This window comes from Rattus norvegicus, chromosome 10, assembly GCF_036323735.1.
Source record: "Rattus norvegicus strain BN/NHsdMcwi chromosome 10, GRCr8, whole genome shotgun sequence".
Taxonomy (NCBI): Eukaryota; Metazoa; Chordata; class Mammalia; order Rodentia; family Muridae; genus Rattus; species Rattus norvegicus.
Window position 1 is genome coordinate 51644487 of NC_086028.1, and position 19870 is coordinate 51664356.

A 19870-nucleotide genomic window follows, 5' to 3' on the forward strand; every position below is an offset into this window, starting at 1 on the left:
GGCTCAGCAGTAAAAAAAAAAAAAAAAAAAAAAAGAATCATTCTTGTTTTTTTATAGATCCAGATTCAGTTCCCAGCACCTATATGGTACCTCACAGCCCTCTATAACTCCAATTCAAGGAATCAGATGGCCTCCTCTGATCTCTGCAGGCCGTAGGAGTGCATGTGGTGATCAGATGTATATGGAGGCAAAACACTCATACGTAAAGAAAATAAATAAATCTTTTAAAAGTAAATGTTTTCCAGAAGAAGAGTATTGGGTTGCAAGACAGAAATGAGGTAAGAAGGAGCGGGTAACATAGGAAAGAATTGATGGAGGTGGGGAGGAAGAGAGGTAAGGAGAGAGCTAATGGTGGCAGTTTTAACTCACTCTGCCAATTGGCATAACCAAATCTGCAGTCTAAGGAGACACTGACAGACGCCAGCTAAATTCATGAAGACAGATGCCCCGACTCTACTAAACACTACAAAATGGCAGCCGGCATTATTTTAAAATGACAAACTTTGGGCAAACTCGCTTTCCATTCCAAGACAAGAGGGTTAGGGAGATGGTTCAGCAATTAGGAGTGCTTGCTGCTCTTTCCAGAGACCTGAGTTTTGTTCCTAGTAGCCAGGTTGGGTGGCTTAGAACTGCCTGTAACTCCAGCTCCAGGGATCCCAACACCTTCTTCTGGCCTCAGAGGGCACTCACACATATGGGACACAAAGGCATAAATACACATACACACATACATACATATGCATAAGTAAAAATATATCCCAAGAATGAAGCATTTGTTAGTATTAATTTATAATACTAAGAGGTCACTAAATAGACCCTCCTATGAAAGTCAGTAGCCAAATTTAACATTCATTTTTAATTCATAAATATATCTGATGGTGAGTTTATATCATGATGAAAAGATAGCAAACATATAGTTGGCATGTTTACCCTGTGGAAGACCCTAGGCTAACCATTTGATACCATTTGCTAAAGACTAAGATGAGGCACAAACCAACAGTGTCTTTGAAGGAAAAATAAACCAGTTTCCACACAAGTGCTGACAGATGCCCTCACCATCACTTTGCTTTCTCTAGGAGAACTAGCTGCTGAAACTGAACCAAAAAAAAATGAATAACAGTAAAGACACTCAAAAGCATTATGTTAGCATTGGTACCAACCAACAGGAATATAGATTATAGACTTTAAAAATCAAAAAAAATTAATAGGAGAACACACCACATTTCACGTCTTTCAAAAAGTTTGACAATGACAGAATCATACAGGAAAAATGTTGCTTTTTGGTGCTGCTCCTGCTGAGGTCACTACCACTGCACTGTCCCTCAGCCCTGAAAACTAATCTTAGAAAAGTTTCTCTATCTATCTATCTATCTATCTATCTATCTATCTATCTATCTATCTATCTAATCATTTATTTGTGTGTTTGCCTACACATGTTGTGTTAGCTAGTTTTATGCCAACTTGACACAGTGAGATTCATCAGAGGGAAGGGAACCTCAATTTTAAAAAATGCCTTCATAAGATCAAGCTGTAGAAAAGCCTGTAGGACATTTTCTTCATTAGTGATTAATGTGGAAGGGCCCAGCCCATTGTGGGTAATGTCACCTCTGGGCTGTGGGTCATGGGTTCTATAAGAAAGCAGGATGAAAAAACAAACAAGTAATAAAAGCGAGAGAGGGGGGAAGTGGGAGAGAGAGAGAGAGAGAGAGAGAGAGAGAGAGAGAGAGAGAGAGAGGAGAAGCAGGCTGAACAAGCCAGTAAGCAGCACCCCTCTATGGCCTCTGCATCAGCTCCTGACTCCAGGTTTCTGCCCTGTTTGAGCTCCTGTCCTGACTTCCTCCCATGCTGAACAGCGATATGAAAGAGTGATAACTCCTTCCTTCCCCACTTCCTTTCTGTCATGGCACTTCATTACAGCACTGGAAACACTAAGAAAAGTGTCTCACGGTGTTGATGTGGGGGTCAGAGGACAACTGGCAGGAGTTGCTTTTCTTCACCACCCCCAACTGCATGGATCCTGGGGAATTCAGATTGTCTAGATTTGAGACAAATGCCTTTACCCACTGAGCCATGTCACCAACCCAAAGCTAATCATTTAATATCGGCACTGAAGAGCTAGTTGTGGCAGAGACTAAAGAAAGAGGGGACAATAACATCTTTCACCATCATAGAAAACTATACAAAAGATCCAGCATTTTACCAGAAAAAAAGGAAAGTTTGAGTAAAACATATTTACTGATACGTTAAAATATCTCTGTGTAGATAGCAATTCTTGGTTTTATAATATAAAATGCCGTTAAAATTAACCTATCACACAAACACACACTAACAAATAAAATCTATCCCTGTTGCAAATTTATTTTGACAAACGGATTCTAAAGCTTACAGAGAAGAATAAAAATAAAGTGGCAAGAATAATTGGGCATCGGCCTAGCATTTGCAAACTGCAGGAGTGTAACCAGGGGAAGAGAGACTCGGGGGTTAGATTAAGAGTCTTTGAACACTGGCATGGCTCTGAGTCAGCCTTGACACTCTTTGAGCTTATTCTGAGATCATAATTAGACAGCTATTCACAAATTTTTGTAGACATCATTTACTGTAGAACTGTTTGTAATAGTGGTTAACAGAGTATGAGTTTCTGTCAAGGAACTAGTGAATAAATCATGCTCCAACAGGGAGAGAAAGACAAGAAGCAACAGAGGAGATCTCAGCTAGGTGTGGAGGCCCCCGACTGCAATTCCAGTTCTCAAGAGGCTGAGTCCGGAGGATTGTCATGAGGTCAAAGCCAGACTTGGATATACATTGAGTCCTGGGCCAGTCTTATGACTGGCAGTCAGAGATGGGTATAAGGTCAGATTAGGGGGATGCTGGTAGCTTGCCACTGAGATTACAGCATCATGAATGGGCTTTTTTCAGAGTCTCTTGTAGAGACAGGGCCCTGAGAAGTCAGTGATGAGCCAGCCACACAGTGCTTGCTTGCGAACACTGAGTCCCAGTGTTGTGTGTACGTGGCCACAGACTGTAGTGCATGATGACTGGGTGGCAGGATGAGCTCGAGCTGACAACCTGTAGCCCCTGAGTGATGGAACCCAGGAGTTTGTTCATTAGGCACACATACTCCATCATTTTTAGTGATGGCTGAAATTGTCTATCAAGGAAGGGAGTTGCCAATCAAAGTGCTTTCCTGGCGTTCCCTGAGGTGTAGAGATAGCTCCGATCCATTAAACAAAAGACGGCAAGTTTGGAAAGACCATTGAAAGCTCAATTCCATTCTAAATTTCAGATATGTGTGCAAATAAAGGCCAAATGTCAGCCGGCAATTTTGAGTGCAATTATCAGTGGGGGTTTGGGGGAGGAAGCCTTCGCTGTATTTTCACTGTTTTCTGTAGAGGAAAGAGGTTCCCATAGAGTCATTTCCAACAGGAGCAGAGAAGGAGGGACACACCCCTCCTTCTTCAGCCTAAGCCTGAACCCCTGTGGTAGGCACACAGGACACTCGCTCCCCTCTTCTATTATCCCCACAGCACTAAGAATCTCCCTCCTGTGCTCTTCTTCCCGGGCTGCATTCAGAGGCCTGCATCTGTGAGCTTCCCGAGCATGTTAGTGAGCAAAAGTAGTATATGGATTTTGAGTTTCTTATCAACTCTCTGGTCCAATGAGTAGATGTCAAAATGCATGGTCCATAGAGGACTTGTGACCAGGCTGTGGTTGTCTGGCAGGGAAGCTGAACTAAATCGTAAGCCAAAAGAGTAAAGCCTCCCCTTCCTTCTAGCACTCTTCCCTCCCAGTGACAAGCCATGATATTCCTTGGCTGTGTTTCAACAGCATCCAGATGCTCAACTTCACTAAAGGGCAGGAGGAATGGGAGCCAGCCTAGAGGCACCAGGCAAAGCTGTAGAAGGCAGGAGTGGGTGGTGTGCGCTGAGGAAGAGACCCTTTCAGACTTGGGTTATGACAGGGACTTCACAGGTAGCAATGGGATGAGGCAATTACTAGAGCAGAGAACATCAAAACCAAAGACTAGGAGCAGAGCTAAGGAAACTGTGTGCAGGACTGTGTGCCCTTCTCCCAGTGGACCTGTATGTATTCACCAACATTCACCCCAACAAGATAGTGTCTGGTAGATATGATACAGGATGGATGGGAACTGAAACATTTGGGTGTGGGTGGCCACAGGACCCCCAAATATTTCTCACAGGCTACCCTTATTCCTGTTTTAGTGGCAAGTGTCCCAGTTAAAACATCTTCTAGGTGGGGCCTCACCTCCATCTGTCTGTGTGAACTATACACTTACACTTAAGGATGGCCTTTTTTCCCAAGACACTCATTGTACAGCCACTCATTTCTATAAAGTGTCACAGGGTCACTTGTAGTCCCCTGAGCAGTACTTGGGCCATTTTTTGTTTGTTTTCTTTGTTTTGGTTTTTTAACACAGAACACAAACCCCATGGGACCCTGTATTCTGCACAGGTGCCACACATACTCATCAGGGAACAGTGAGAGAGAAAGACCCATCCCATCAGCACCTTATACAAATGAAGCTCTCATTAGCATCTATTGTATTAAACTGGATCACTTTGCCTCTGAGAATCAGTAGGATGTATTCTTTACAAGAGTGTCATTATTCCAAACCTATAAATGACATCCTTCACCAACTTCTTTAAGAAGCAAGCTTTCCCAGCAGCACAGAAGGGATTGCTCCCTGCAGAGAATGGAGGGGGTGGGAATCTATGCCCCAGATGTGTTATTTGCAACTGGATGAAGGGAAGGAAGAGAATGCAACGCAACAACACCTCTAAGACTGAAGATGAAGAATCGGTCCCTGTCTGTCAGACACACCAAATGGGATATGAGAGTCTAATTCCAGCTCAGACTTCTAACAATGCATCTGAAGTTCTTCAGATCAAACCAAAGCCAGCAGAGACTGCAGAACTTGGGAGTCTCTGCAGGTAGATTGTATATTTGAGCTAGTGGATCAGTTGAAGATGAGATTCCATGAATAGTCCCATGTTGACTTCCCATGAGTGAAAGGCATATCCTGTGCTAACAAAGTAGTAGGTACCAAGATGAATGGTATGGAAAGTGAGCTGGACAGCAGCCAACCTATAGGAGAGGCTTAGTTAAGAGACCAAAACACTTAGGTCTCCTTGACCATGCATTTGTCTCAGGACCAACACTGTGTACATTGTCCAGACAATAACCAAGAACCCATGAGCCATGGAAAGAAGAGATAGAGAGTGTGGCAGACCTTCCATGCAGAGGACCTGTGCTGAAGCCATCACCAAATTTCTCCCTTGCAGGATGGAAGTCTTGCCACCTGATCCAGAGACTGGATTGAGTTTAAATAGGATCGTGCCAATGCAAGCATAAGTGCTTGGGGGACCTAAGTCACTACCAGAGTCAAGGTAAACAGTGAATTGTCCAAAAGGCCTCCTGATTATTTTATTATAGGGAGTTGTGTTAATGTGATCATATAACCAGAAGCTCCTTTTCATAGAGAAAGTCTGATATAAACTCAGGGCAGAGACAAAATGACACCCCAAAGCTTTGGCAAGCACTGTTCATTGTCCAGACATGGGTCAATTTATCTTGTTCCTTTTAAACAAGTAACAATTATTTGGGGGTAGCAATATGTCCTGCTAAATAAGGGTCAGACGCGCTGCCTTTCACTGGTTCCCTGGAAAGTAGCTAGAAAGCCAGGAGGTAGGGCAGCTATCTTGAGGTCATAAAGTAGCAAGCATAAGGAGGGAGGCCCATCAGTAAGGATGATGGAAGAGGAGAGGGAGAAGTATAGTTCTCAGCAGCCACTTCTGAGCAGCGGATCCATTCCAGAAATGGCCTGACCTTTAGAACTGGTTCGCAAACAAAGCAGTCTTCATTTGCTAACCACTAACTGGTCAGTCGTCTGTTACTTCAAGTTGAACATGACCCCAAGTAATATAAATTCTTTCACTCGGTGTTTACAGGCCAGTGGGAATGTGCACAGGGGAGGGGCTCTGCAAGTGTAGGGTGCCATGGCTTCAATCTAGTGCTTTTCTGCAAAACACAAAAATATATTAGTGATTGAGCAAGTAAAATGTAGGAGAATTTAAAAGGGACTTGAAATCACACAGAAGCATCCAGGCACCTTGACTCTGTGTGATCTACACTCTCGGTGCTCTGGGTCAAAGGGTTTAGCAACGTGTTCAAGGGCTTTGTAGGCAAGCATTCTTCTTTGTAATGTGTTATGACTCAAATAGCTGTATGGCTATCAAAGAAATGAATGTACCAAACAGCATACACCGAACCCCAGCTCTGTTGTGGACTGTTTTCCACTATGCTTCCATAATGACATCAGACATCAGAGGAGAAAGAAGAGACACACTTAGGATTGGCAGCCCCTGGGGTTCTGGTGTTACTGAAATGTGGCTAATTTCTTATTTTGATTATGCCCACCTTGGCTGGTCTTCCAGGGCTCAGAAACTGTACTCTTCCAGCATCTATGCATTCTGAAGCCATACCTGGGTTCACGGAGTCCAGTGCTAGAGCTTCACACATTGTACTAGAGCCGACACCACTTCAGTGTGACTAGCTCTGTTTACCTAATTCAGAATGGAAGGATTAACATGGACAGTCTTTCATCCAGCATGAGGCTACAGATTCACTGGTAAGTTCTGCAGCAGACAGCTCAGTGGCTGAGCTATGACTGGAACTAGACAGACAAGGAATGAGAGAAATGAATCCTGAGTCCGAAGATTCAGGTTCAAGTCTTGGGTTTATTATCTGCTGGCTGCATGATGGCCAGAAAATCATGTAGAGTTCTGAAATCAGGGTGAGCGATTAAACATAAACCGTATCTTCTTCCTCCATAGATGGATCTGGGGAACATAGACTTGCACGATCATTTGTGCTAAATGCTACATGGAAATATGTATGTGCTACACGCGTACTAAATTCTACAGCATACATTGTCTAAAAGGACAGCAAGTATCAGTCTGCCTTTTGTGGGGTCCCTTGTCAGTAACTCTGAGAAACAAAATCTCTCTTCAGTTACTAAGTGAAAATTCTGAAGATTAGTTTGATGGTTTGACTGTACATGCACCAGTTCAGCAAGCTGAAGCCAGGCAGCCAACTCCGAATGAAGGACGCTCTGAGGGTGCTCAGGGCCAGAGGGTTCAAGTGTTTTTCTTTGAGTCATGCTTACTCATTTAAATTTGTTCTGCAAACCTAAATAGCTGTATGCCTATCAAAGAAATTAATGTGCAGGTAAAAATCGTTCTATTTAAATATCTCCAGGCTTATGTGGATTCACTGTCCAGTTCTACAAGGAGTGTGCAATACAGAAAAGGGGAGGGAACACTGCACACATAGCAGAAGGTCAGCGTTACTCCAAAAACATAAAGGATGACAAGAAAAACGAATGCCAGGATGCTGAAGAGCACAGTTGTAAACAGCACTCAACATTTTAACAAAGCCAATCTAGTAACACATCCAACGAAACATTATGACCAAGAAAAGTCTGCCCCAGGAATCCAAGAACAGTTTTATATTTAAAACTCGTCAACATATTCACTCTGCTACGTGTCTGTAAGGGAAGGTCATGTGCTATCTCTGTGCATACTGGGAGAAAGAAAAAGAACTTTGACTGAACCCAACATCAATTACTGTCCAAATCCCTGCCCAAACTAGCAATAAAAGGAAACTTCCTCATCGTGATAAAAACACAGAACTAAGCAACAATCGCTAAATGAATGTTGGGTTCCCTGGTAGGACCGGAAACAAAACTGTCACCACTTTGGTCCAACATCGTACACTCAGCCCTCGCCAGTGCAATAAGGCAGGAAAAAGCAATGAGAGGCTCCTTGCTCCTGGGTATGAAAGGCCTGGTTACAGTCGACATGATTTCTGTGAATGGAATCCCAAGGACTCTATGAAATGCTAACGGAATATAGAATGAGTAAGGGGAGTTTGCAAGTTTGCGGGTTATGAGGTTATTAATCATGGTTTATGTACTAGCAACGGCTAGAAATGTGAATGGCCAGTTGTTTGTAGAAGGGGAGTGTAAACGTGGATGAAAAACTGTATCCATTCTGATACTCCCTCTGAGCCCTGGCATTCAAAGGCCTCGATAGCCTGTTTCCAATTCTCTCCTCTGTCATCTTTCTCTCCTCCCACCCCACTAAGCACAACGATACTGAAGGGCAGATTTATGCACTCCCATATGAAGCCTTATGTTTCTATCCTGGTGGTTTTTCTCGATTCACTCCAGTCCCATCTTGGCCAATGTCTCCAAAGCTCTATGACATCTAAGTCTTATCTACCCTTCAAGGTCACTGTCAATATCCAACACCTCTTCGGCTGCCAATTTGGACCATTCCAGGCCCTTGGCCCAGTGCCTGCTATGCAGAAGGCCCTCCACAAAGCCTTGGAGAATAAATGAACTCACAGCATGCTCGCTGTTCAAATGGATTCACATGTTAGAACTCTGATCTGTGGGATGCATGACTCTTGTTTGTGCCCACCTCCCACATTATGCACTCGGTCTCAGGAAGCTTCTGCAGCCTCATCCTCCAAAAACGTGAGTGTTTAATGGTAGAAATGGGACACATCTACAGGCACAGTCACCTACAGCATCAGCACAAACGTGGCTCGACTGAGACTGTAAATTCTTTCTGACCAAGAAGCCTGTCATCTGTCCCATTCATTTACACTGTATATTTTTTTAGAATCTGCAGAACAACCAATAAATATAATAGTTGATCTTGGATCCATAAATCTTAATCTACATGGAGTAAATTTTACTCTTAGCAAATCCAATACCCAGAGGCCACTGAGAATAAATTAAAAAGTGCTTCAGCAAATCTTTTCATGATAATGGCAGAAGCAGAAATGCCATGGAGGCTTATACATTCTTGGGGTCCTCTGTAAGGGTGTACATGCAAAAGAAATTCTCTCTCCTGCTTAGAGAAGGCCCACCCAGTCTCTCTGGCTCACTCAGACCCACAGGTAAGGGGAGGCTAGCCAACCCTTGCTACTCCTCCAACCGCCGAAACTCATAGGAAAAGCAAGGAAGCCAGGGTATTTACCCAGAGAGCCAGAGTCTGCTAAAGAGAGCAAATGAGAATGCAGGTCACCACCCTCTCTACAATCCCTTCCTCCTATCCTCTTTGCAGTTCTTGGTCACACTGACCTTAGATCTGTGAAAAAATAATAATAAAAATAATAACAGGGAGTTTGAAAGCAGGGCCCAGCCAGGGGAGTGAAGGGAACCTGTCTGACAAGCTGAAGACACTGCCAAGACAAATGGTTTGACCTTGACCTTGAAAAGAAACTAACCTTTCTACATTTTGCCCTTGGCTGGAAACAGAGGTAACACCATTACTGACTTCCCAGAACCATCACCCTAGAATGTTCCCCAGCTTCCTGCCCCACAGTCATAGAGGGAGAGCCTCCCTCCATGTACAGTTCATTACCCATCTAGACTCCATAATGATGAGGCAAAGGCAGAGTCAGTCAGTGTTTATGGGCCACATCCACCAGTTTCCAGCAAGTCAATGCTGGGGTTCTCACGCAGAGAGAAACCAATGGGGCCGGATCCTCAAAACCCTCTCTGCCTAGTGCCAAAGTCTTCTCCTTTGACAGCCACAGGCCCTATGAGACTATACCTTGGCGTTCTCCTTGGGACCTTCCCACATGATTGTAGGCAAGGGCTCAAGGCGAAGGGACAACATTCAAGGCAAGAATTCAGGGTTGGGGATTTAGCTCAGTGGTAGAGCGCTTGCCTAGCAAGCGCAAGGCCCTGGGTTCGGTCCCCAGCTCGAAAAAAAAAAAAAAAAAAAAAAAAAAAAAAAAAAAAAAAAACAAGAATTCAAATGGCTCTCTTAGGCCAGGGGAATCCACCGAGTAGCAAGATCTGCTGGTTTGGGTTTCTCTCTGTAGAAAATAGGAGAGTGCTTCATTGCCAGAAAAGAGTCATGCTGTACCTCTACAAAGGGTCCCCTCCCCAAGCCATTGGCAGGTGGCATCTCCTGCCTACCTCAGCCACGAGTTTGGTCTTACCACCCTGCCAGCCTCCGCTAAGGCCCCATTTCCTTTTATCTAATTCTTAAGGGAAAGAAATAGCACGTTTATTAAAGCGCAGGCTTATCTAGTTCATCCTGGATCTAAGCTGCTGGGATAAGTCCCTGAGCTCCGTGCACACAAAGAGGAAGGCAAAGCTTGGAGTCCTGAGCAGATGGAAGAGATAAGGGGCTGGAATGGGGTCTCAGCCTGCAGGTGTGGGTTCCCCCCCCCCAGCGTGGGCTCCTCCCCCTCCCCTCTGTAGGGAGTAAAGCTGAGGCAAAGGCCCACACCCACATACCTTCTAGAACTGTGGTTCTAAACTTTCCTAAAGCAGCAATCCTTTAATACAATTAATTCCTCATATTGTGGTGACCCACCCATACCCAACCATTAAATTAAAATGTAACCTTTTTATTGTTACATCATAACTGTAATTTTATTATGGTTATGAATCATAATGTAAATATCTGTGTTTCCCATGGTCTTAGGTCATCCCTGCGAAAGAGTCATTCAACTCCCCACTAAGGGGTCTTGACCCACAGGCTGAGAAAGAACATTGCTCTAGATAGTTCTGCTCAAACCTCCACATATTTTATGCAGAATATGTGGCTTCCTGAATGCTTCTGAGTCTAACTGGGCTGCCTTCCCTCCTTCTGAGTCTAACTGGGCTGCCTTCTCACCATTCAGCACCAAGGGGCTGAGAGCTCTGCAACTATGGCTGGAGACCCCAGACCTCCTAACAGACTCGAGGATGAAAATAGCAGCCTCTGATTGGAGGGATATGAGGGTAGGGACTCTCCTGACAAGTATCCTCTGGAATTCTGGCATCCCTGGAGAGCACCTCTCAGTGGGGTCCATGTCACCATGTACAATTAAAGAGCAAGATATCTAGCTGTTGTGTTTACCTTAGCAGTGACCAGTGGCTGGGCCTGGCCAGGCCTAGCATCAAAGTCCTTTCAAGGATATAGTCATCTGAGAGGACCGTAGGTAACAGAGGTAGCCACAAATGTTCATCCTACCTGGTGACTTTTTACACCATACTTTCTGGTATGAAAGGCCATGTGGTCCCCTCCTGAACACCTGTGACACAGACTCTTAATTGGCTCCCAAGAGATATTTTTCCCTATACAAGGTGCCCCCTCTTTAACTTCTATGCATCATTTAAAGACCATTGATTAAAGTGACAAAAGGAGTGGTGGACAGCTTTAAGCAAGGATCTGGTCTGATCCATAAGGAAATAGAACATGGGAAAAGCTGGAAGAGGGGAGCTTGGTGGGTCTATAGGGAAGGAAGGGAAGTGATGTGACTATTTTAATTAAAAAAATATTGATTTTCTTTAAATGCAAAGAATAAATAAAGCACTAAGCAAGCCTGATGATGTAAACCTGTTAGCCCAGCTACATGATAGGCTGATGCAGGAAGATACAAATCCTGACCTGTAAATCCTGGGCTACAGGGTGAGTTTAAAACTAATTTGGTTGGGGCTGCAGAGATAGTTCAGTGGTTGAGAGCACTAGCTGCTCTCCTGGAAAATCAGGGTTCGATTCCCTGTACCCACAAGGCACCTTAGGACTGTCTGAGATCTGACACCCTCACACAGACATGAATGCAGACAAAAATACCAATGCACATAATATTATATGAATTATTTTTTAAAAGACTAACTTGGTCAACTTTTTTGGGAGTCTGTTTCAGAATTTAAAAACAAATAAGAAAAGGAACGGGAACAATGTGTAAGGCTAGAGTACTCATCTAGAACTGTCAAGATAACGGAGAAGGAAGGGGCGCCATATTGTTTTTCATTTCTACCTGATGCCTGGAAGACACACATAATGACACGAGTTTGGACAGCCGTCTTGGGCCATGCCACAAAACCACATGCTTAGGACACCAGAGTGACCAGATAGAATGAGACTGATCCTCTACATTGTAAAAAAAATTCCATCCCTAGATTGATTCCCTCTAAAGCAGAGAGAGGCGAGCTTCTTTGTTGTATGATCAACTATTATTTTAGGTGTTCCATCATTGCCAAGGACACATTGTAATCATTGGTGCAGCAAACTAATGTACTAAATATGGGCAATTTACTCTGCCCTTTATTAAATCAATAAATAGTTAGCTAAGGCCTACTGAGTGCCAAGACCTGTGCAGACTGTATTGCACCCTGGAAATAGAGTGAGCAACTTAGGCCTGGTCCTATGCACAAAGCACTTAGAATTGAATGAGTGATTCTGGGTCTGTTTTGTAGGACGAGTAAAAGAGATGCAGGTGGATGCAGTCAGGTCTAGATCCCAGAAGGAGGACATTCTGTATTTACACATAGTAAATACAGAAGAAATATAGAAGACTTTCTGGTAGTTCCAGCAATGGCTTTTAGAGAATTAGAGGACTAACTTTGCTCACCCGCTCACGTATGGCTCTTTAGGGAAAGACCTCTCAGCTATTCACTTAAAGTCCTTCCACAGATCTGACTAATCCAATTAACTACTTGATTTGGTCCAAAAGAGTTCAGCCATCTTTATCCCCTATCTTTCCCAGTGGCCCTCATGTAACCTTTAGCCAATACTGTCATTTCTAGCATAAAATCAAACTCAAACTTTTTATCAGTATTGGCCATTGAGAGCAGTGGCCAGTTTTATAAATCTGGCCATCCTATTATGGTTACACAAGAGAACCATCTTGAACTGAGATCGTTGCATGGTAAGGCAGTTTAGGAAGGAAGAGCCATGATCCAGGTCACTGATGCTCACATGGTTCAGTGATAAGGGTGGTGATAGGAACCAATGGCTGTAATGATAATGGCAACCATGGCAACAATGATGTTGCTAGAGATGCTGTTGGTGATGATGACAGAAACAGTTGCTGCTGGTGGTGGTGAAGATGACGGCAATAAAAACTATGATAGAGTAGAAGACTGAGAAGAGAAACAGAGTATTCAGAACTGCTAAGATGATATTGCTAGCCATTGTATCATTCTGACAAATTCCCCATTGGTTGGAAATTGTTCAGAATAGTAAGTTTTAAAAAAAAGCAAGTAAGCCAGGAGACTGTTCTTATCATTCCTTCCTCTATGAACAGCCTAGTCCAACTCTCCACTTCTCTCCCATCACCCAGATGACACACCTTTCCAGCCAATCCATCCCCTTTTTGCCACTTCTGACCCTCTAGGATCCATTGTCAAGATGCCAGCACTCCTCTTCTGGGGACCCTACAATGGAATCCCATTGTATCCAGAGGGAGTCCCAAGATTCTGTTGTGATGCACAAGCCCTACCTCTCTGACCTCCATCCCTGATCTTTACTGGCAACGTTGTGTCTCCGCCTACTTTCTGCAACAGTCACAGGTGTTTCCTTCATTTGGGTTCATTCTTTAGCTTCTCTCCCACAGACAAGGCTCTTTCTGCCTTTCCCATCACTCTCTACTGCCTCCAACCCAATTACTCTTCAAAATACTTGTCATGATTTTGCTTTAGGCTACATGTTTGTGAGTTTAGTTTAGGGTAAATGCCAGGGACTTGGGACTTTTGTTCATGCCCACCCAACACCCAGAAAGGCACCCAAGTTGCCTCAGAATGAACAAAGGTATTAATGTCCCTCAAGGTCCTCCCTCTCCTTTCTCTGTCAATATACAGCTAATGAAGATGCAGTCCTTAGGTCACTTCCTCTAGAAGCCTGTCACCATAGGTCATCATAAGGTTCCCCTTAGTCTCTTTGGAGGGTACAACCTCCCTTGCTCCCACTGTCGTGTGTCACGACAAACCATGACCGGTGCAGCTTTCTCCAAAAGTACACAAAGTTCCAGTTCCTTCCTGGCCTTTGTCCTAATTCTTCAAACACTGTCTGTTGACAGAAAATGACAACTGCTTCTTTGCCAGGACTTTAGACCCATAAGCATCCCTCCCTTCTAGGATTTGTCCTTAGCTCAGCATCACCCAGTGATTCCTCCTGCATCTTCCTGCCCATTCAATCCTTCTGCTGCTTTTGCTCCTAATGGAGCTGATGATGGTATTGCTGGTGGTGATGATGCCTATCCTTCCTCAGAGTGCTTGGAGCTAATGGCTTGTGATTCTGATGGGGTACCAGTACGGCTGATGACATATGTGGTTTAGATAAGGTCTTAAATGTAAGTTTATGAGCTAAAATGTGATTCATATCTTCTCATGCTCATGACAGTTAATGTGCATTCCACACACCATGAATGGCTCCTGCCTGGATACAGGTGGCTAACTCCATCACCTCCAAATATCCTTACTCTGCATGTGATAGGCCTCGCAGAGAAAGACTTCTAAAGGCCACCAGGCTAGAGGCTGGGCTCTCCCTGCTCAAGAACACTGACCACTGTGAAGTTGTAAGCATGCATCCCAAGTTTAGATCTTAGACCTCTACCTCCTTGGGGTGGCTATTTGGAAGGGGAAGTCCAGTGGGAGGTGTCTAGGTCTAAATGTCTGAATGACTTATTTGTGGGACTGGGCTAGATCTCACGGCAGTTCTTTCCTCTTTTCCACACACATCCACTCATCCTTGGTTTTCTGCCATGAGTTGAGGAGGCAACAAGAACTTACCAGACTATAAAGATGTTTACACTGCTCTCTTGAACCTCCCAATCTCCAGAACATGGAGCTAACGGAGCTTCTTTTCGTGGTAAGTTATTCAGTCTCTGGTATTCTGTTATAGCAATATACACAGACTGAGAGCCTCAGAGCCCCAGTAGTTACCATCCTTCCTGTGCCCTCTACACCTCACTTCCTTACCTGAGTTCCAAACTCTCACCACTACATCACATTCTGTTGGTTCCTTCATTTAGCCAACTCATGGAGGGACCTAGAATTCTAACCCTGTCCTTGGTGCTTAGGCATGCCCTTTGACCCACACTTCATTTGGGGGACATCTGGAGCATATTTAAATCCCCCTGCTTCAAGAGTCATTGCTGGACATCTCAGGGAGCATCTTCTTTCTCAGGGACACAGAATGAGACCATATTTTGCCTGCCTCCACTCAGCATACTCTTTGGTGGAAAGATCAGGGGTCTAGCATTCAGGTAACTCCTATCCAAGTAGCCAACTCTGTGCAGCAGCCAAACAGGGTGACATTCCTGGAAAAGAAGACGAAATGGGCATGGCTGGTCTGGATAGCTCCTGGGCATCAATGTTCCAAAGCCACTTTGTACTGAGTAAGGCTATTTGTGGTAACTAATCTTAGCTGTCAACTTAATACACTTGGGAGACAGGAATCTAAATAGAGGAATCGCCTCCATCAAATTGGCTTGTGCGCATGTCTGTGAGACATTTTCTTGTTTACTGATCAAAGCACAAAGATCCTGCCTACTGTGGTTTTGTCACCTCTGGGCAGGGTGGCCTGCATCGTATAAGAACAGTGTGCAAGCAAGGAGAATCAAGCCAGTAAGCAGCACTTTTCCATGGCCTCTGCTTCAGTTCCTGCCTCCATGTTTCTTGCTTGAGTTTCTGCCCTGACAGACTATAATCTATAAGCCAAGTAAAGCTTTTTCTTCGCAAGTTGCTTTTGGTCATGGTGCTTATCACAGCAGAGAAATAAACTAGAACAATGTTCCCTCCCTGGTATTGCCATACAAAGACAGCTTTTGGGCAACATGGAATTACAAAGTAGGAATGAATCTACTTGCCACTCAGCACGAAGGACTATGATGGGGATTTTAGTTCTGTCTGAGCTGCCAGGATCATAAGGAAGTGTGAATGGGGAGAGTGAGTTCCAGACATTACTGTTCAGACAGGAGTTATGTCCTACCTAGATCCTGGACCCTGTGGATGGGAAGTCCTATCCCTTTATGCTCCTGAGGTTCATCTCCCAGGAAGATAGCATTCACATAAATGTGTCAGCATAGCACCTGCACACAGATAGGGCTCCAGGGTCACCAACTGCCTAGGCTGCTACTCTACCTGCTCAAGGCCTTCACGGAGTTGCTTTAGGGATCACTGAGAACATCACTCTATGCTGAGCAAACAGTAGCCCCCTTGGATGTCCTCCACGCAGCCTCAGGCCCATGCATGGGGCCACCAGAATCAGTAAAGATTCTCAGCCACAAGACAAGTTTCCCACTACTGGAATGGGCCCCAGTGCCCCTCTAACTCATTAGAGCTTGTATTCTAGGGCCAGTGTGTCTCGGTTTATATAGGACAGTACAGCCCCTCTTGTCTACGTGATCACAGACAAGTAAAAGATTCTACTATCCCAAGCCTCCGTTTCTTCCCCTATGAAGTTGGCATGGTAGTGTTTGGCTCATAGAGTCCTTTCAAGATTAAAATAAGTCAGCCAGCGGGGGTGCTTTAAAAAGTCCTCAAGCTTTCCGAGCCAGGCAGGATTGTGAATGTTTACAGCAGTACCTTGCAACTCATGGCCAGGAGAAGAGGAACACATCAGGTTTCCATAGGCACTGATGTGCCTGTTCTTCAACACCATCCTGGGACTCCCAGTTTACCTGACCCTGTGCCTGGGGACCTAGTAGATTTTCAGACAGAAAGTAGAGGTTTTGGTCTCCTACTTAGTTCCTGAACAGTCAGTACACAGCTCATGGATGCTGGGCTCTGGGGCAGGCCTGGTGATTAAGGGATGTGCTAGAAGTCAGTAAAGCACTCAAGCCTCAGGACACATGTAGAGAGTGTATTCTACTGTCTTACTTTACAGACCAGGAAACTGAGACACAGAGATGTCTGTAAAAGAAAGCCAGGAGCTCTTCCATGGCATCCCAGTGGCACCTGGATGCCCAAGAGCCTGAGAACCCGATGGCCCCGGCTTCCTTGCAGGCCTAGGGATCCCCAAGCCAGCTTTGGCTGTGTCCTGCTCTCAGACACAGCTCTGGAGCAGTGCCCAGTGGCTTCCCACAGCCCAACATCTGCCCAGTGGCAGGGAGATGGGGTAAGCACAAATTTTCCACGTCCAGCCTCCTGGAATAGCCCACGCCCTGTGGTGGAGTGGACACAGGACTCCACTAATCTACAAACGGCACTAGTTATAAATCTATACACTGCCAATACTTGAACTCAGGTGGAGGCTAGGTACTGAGGACCTTTGTATCAGATCTTTTTAATGGAATGAAATGTGAATCACTAAGCTACACTTGCCTTCAAACACTTTAATAATTGAAAAATAAAAAGAGGTTTAAAAAAATCAACGTCAATATGTAATGCTCACCAGCTATGTCTGCTGGGACCAACACCCTGGCCAGCACACTTAAGGTAGCATTCCCTTCACACCAAAAGCTATCCTAATATCCTGGACATTGGTATTCACATTGATACTGGTGTTGCCTCCCACCCAGGTGACCCCTGTGGGCTTCCATTTTCTCTCTGGCCAGGACCAGGTTAGGATAACCAACCTCAGCCACCCCAACATGTCTGAGGCTGCCAACTCAGAACAAAACATTCTTGCTCCTTCAGATGACTGATATAAAAAGAAGAGCCTACCTCTCACCCAGATAAGAGGTAGAGCGTACCCAGATGTTCCCCTGAGTTCAAGGGCAGAGCACATCTTTCTAACTTCATAGTCAGTCCCAAGCTTGTCCCAGACAAGAGACTTTGGGACACCTCCCGGGGGGGAGATGGTGAGCAGAGTAGGTGGGCGGCCTGGGTTACAGGTTCTCTGAGCCAAGCCAAAGGTGCAAAGCTCCCAGCCTATAGCTGTATCAGCCCAGAGAGGAGGAGAGGACTGTGAGCGCTTGCCTAGTTTGAGGAGCCCAGAGCAGTGATAAAGAGATAAAGTCTTTGCCTATACAGAGTGTAACTTACATTCTAATGGAGAATGGAAACAAATGGGCACATAAGTGATCTTAGCTGGGGCAGGTTCTCAGGAGACAGCAGATCAGGTAATGTGAACAGGTGAGGGGTCCACTCAGGCCCGTGTGAACACTGATGTCACCTCCCAAATGTCTGCTGCTAGGACATTCAGAGTCATGTCACAGAGAGGGGCAATACCTTGAGGTCAGAATATATAGAACAAGAGCTGTGGGGATAGGGAAGTCAGTGCAAGTGTGAGGACCTAAGTTCCATCTCAGCACTCATGGAAAACAAAATCAAACAAACGAGCAAACAAACAAACAACACTGGGCATGGAGGTGAATAGCCAGATCCATGGGGCTTGCTGGATAGACAGCCTAACCTACCCGGTAAGCTCCAAGATACTGAGAGATGATCTCAATAAAACAAACTTAAGCAAACAACAAAAATCTAACCAAAATTTCTCATCTCTCTCTGTCTTTCTCTGTCTCTGTCTCTCTGTCTCCCTGTCTCTGTCTCCCTGTCTCTGTCTCTGTCTCTGTCTCTCTCTCTATATATATATATATATACATATATATATATATATTCCTTCTCTCTGCCTCTTTCTGTCTCTCTCTGTGTGTCTCTCTCTGTCTCTCTCTGTCTCTCTCTGTCTCTCTCTCTATATATATATTATATTATATATATATATTCCCTCTCTCTGCCTCTTTCTGTCACTTTCTCTCTGTCTCTCTCTGTGTCTTTCAGTGTCTCTGTGTCTCTCTCTGTCTCTGTCTCTCTCTGTCTCTCTCTCTCTCTCTCACACACACACACACACACACACACACACACACACACACACACAAACAAACAAACAAAACAAGAAAGCTGTCAAGGAAGTTAGCATAAGTAGAAGCCATAGAGAGAAGCAGAAGGCAGACGGAACTCATATCAGGCCCCCAAGGATGGTGGGACAAACTTTGGCAAATCACTCCCCTGTCACTACTGAGTCTTTAATCTCAGTCCCTTAGACACCAACCATCATATCCTGTTGTTGACTTTAGTTGGCCTTTGAAGGCTGTGGTTATAACAGTAAGCAGGTGACTAAGTGCTCCTTCACAGTGTACAGCAGAGGAGACAGCGGGAATATTTACTGCCTTGAGCTGATGCCTCACTGGATCCTCAAAGGTGGAGAGCAAAATTCTGGAATTTCACAGGTAGTCTATTGCCAGAGAGGACACCTCACACTTATCCCCAGATACAAGCTCTTTATGAGAAGCCCAAGCCAAGTGAACACATTCGGTCTTCCCGGGTTCCTTCTATGAATATCAAGCCTCTAGGCCCTGACCTCTGGAGATCTGGAACACCAAGTGTGGTACAGTCCTGTCTGGGTCTTTCTGTTAATTCTGGTGGTTTTGTTTGTGCCTCTTTCTCTCCACAATCCTCCTCTCAGATGCACAGTAACCTGCCCTCTCTCTTCCAAGGGTCTGAATCCTCTATATCCCCCAGCCACAGCCACCAGTAGAGAACTTTTCAACCAGCCCACTAACTGACCAGCCAGCTCCTACCCTGGGGCTTTGTCTTGACCTTGAACTCCACACCAAATAGGGAGAAAAGGATATTCTCCCTATTTGGATGTCTCCCTCTGGAACTTGGTTCTCAATTTTGACCATATGAATGGTGTAGAAAATTTTGAAAATTATTATATTAATACTTGGGTTCTGCTTCAGAGGAAATAAATAAGAATCTTCATGATGGGAACCAAGCGTTATATTTTCAAGAACCCTTATGGATCCATGGTATAGCTACAACTAGGAATTCAAACCAGCTCTCATTAGAGAGTTGCTGCTTGTCCGTGGCCCACCAGTTGAACAATAAGGGTTCACAAGCAGTTAGACTTGAGGAGTAGGGGGGACAAAATAGGCTTCCCTGATCTTCAAGGCTCAAGTATGGCTCCCTCTGAGGTTGGGAAGATGTTTCTTAGAAAAGTAGAAGTGAAAGACTCAGAGATTAGAGGTTTCAATAGCGCAAGAACATTACAGGATCCATTCTGTTGCACACAAAGTACTGAGCAGAGTACCCAGTACATAACAAGTGCTCAAT

General features: G+C 44.7%; 1 protein-coding gene across 2 annotated transcripts in view; it reads right to left on the reverse strand.

Moving 5' to 3' along the window:
* The window catches only part of Shisa6 (shisa family member 6), a 294351-nt gene that overhangs the window by 247681 nt on the left and 26800 nt on the right, over window positions 1-19870 (reverse strand). The window lies entirely within an intron of this gene.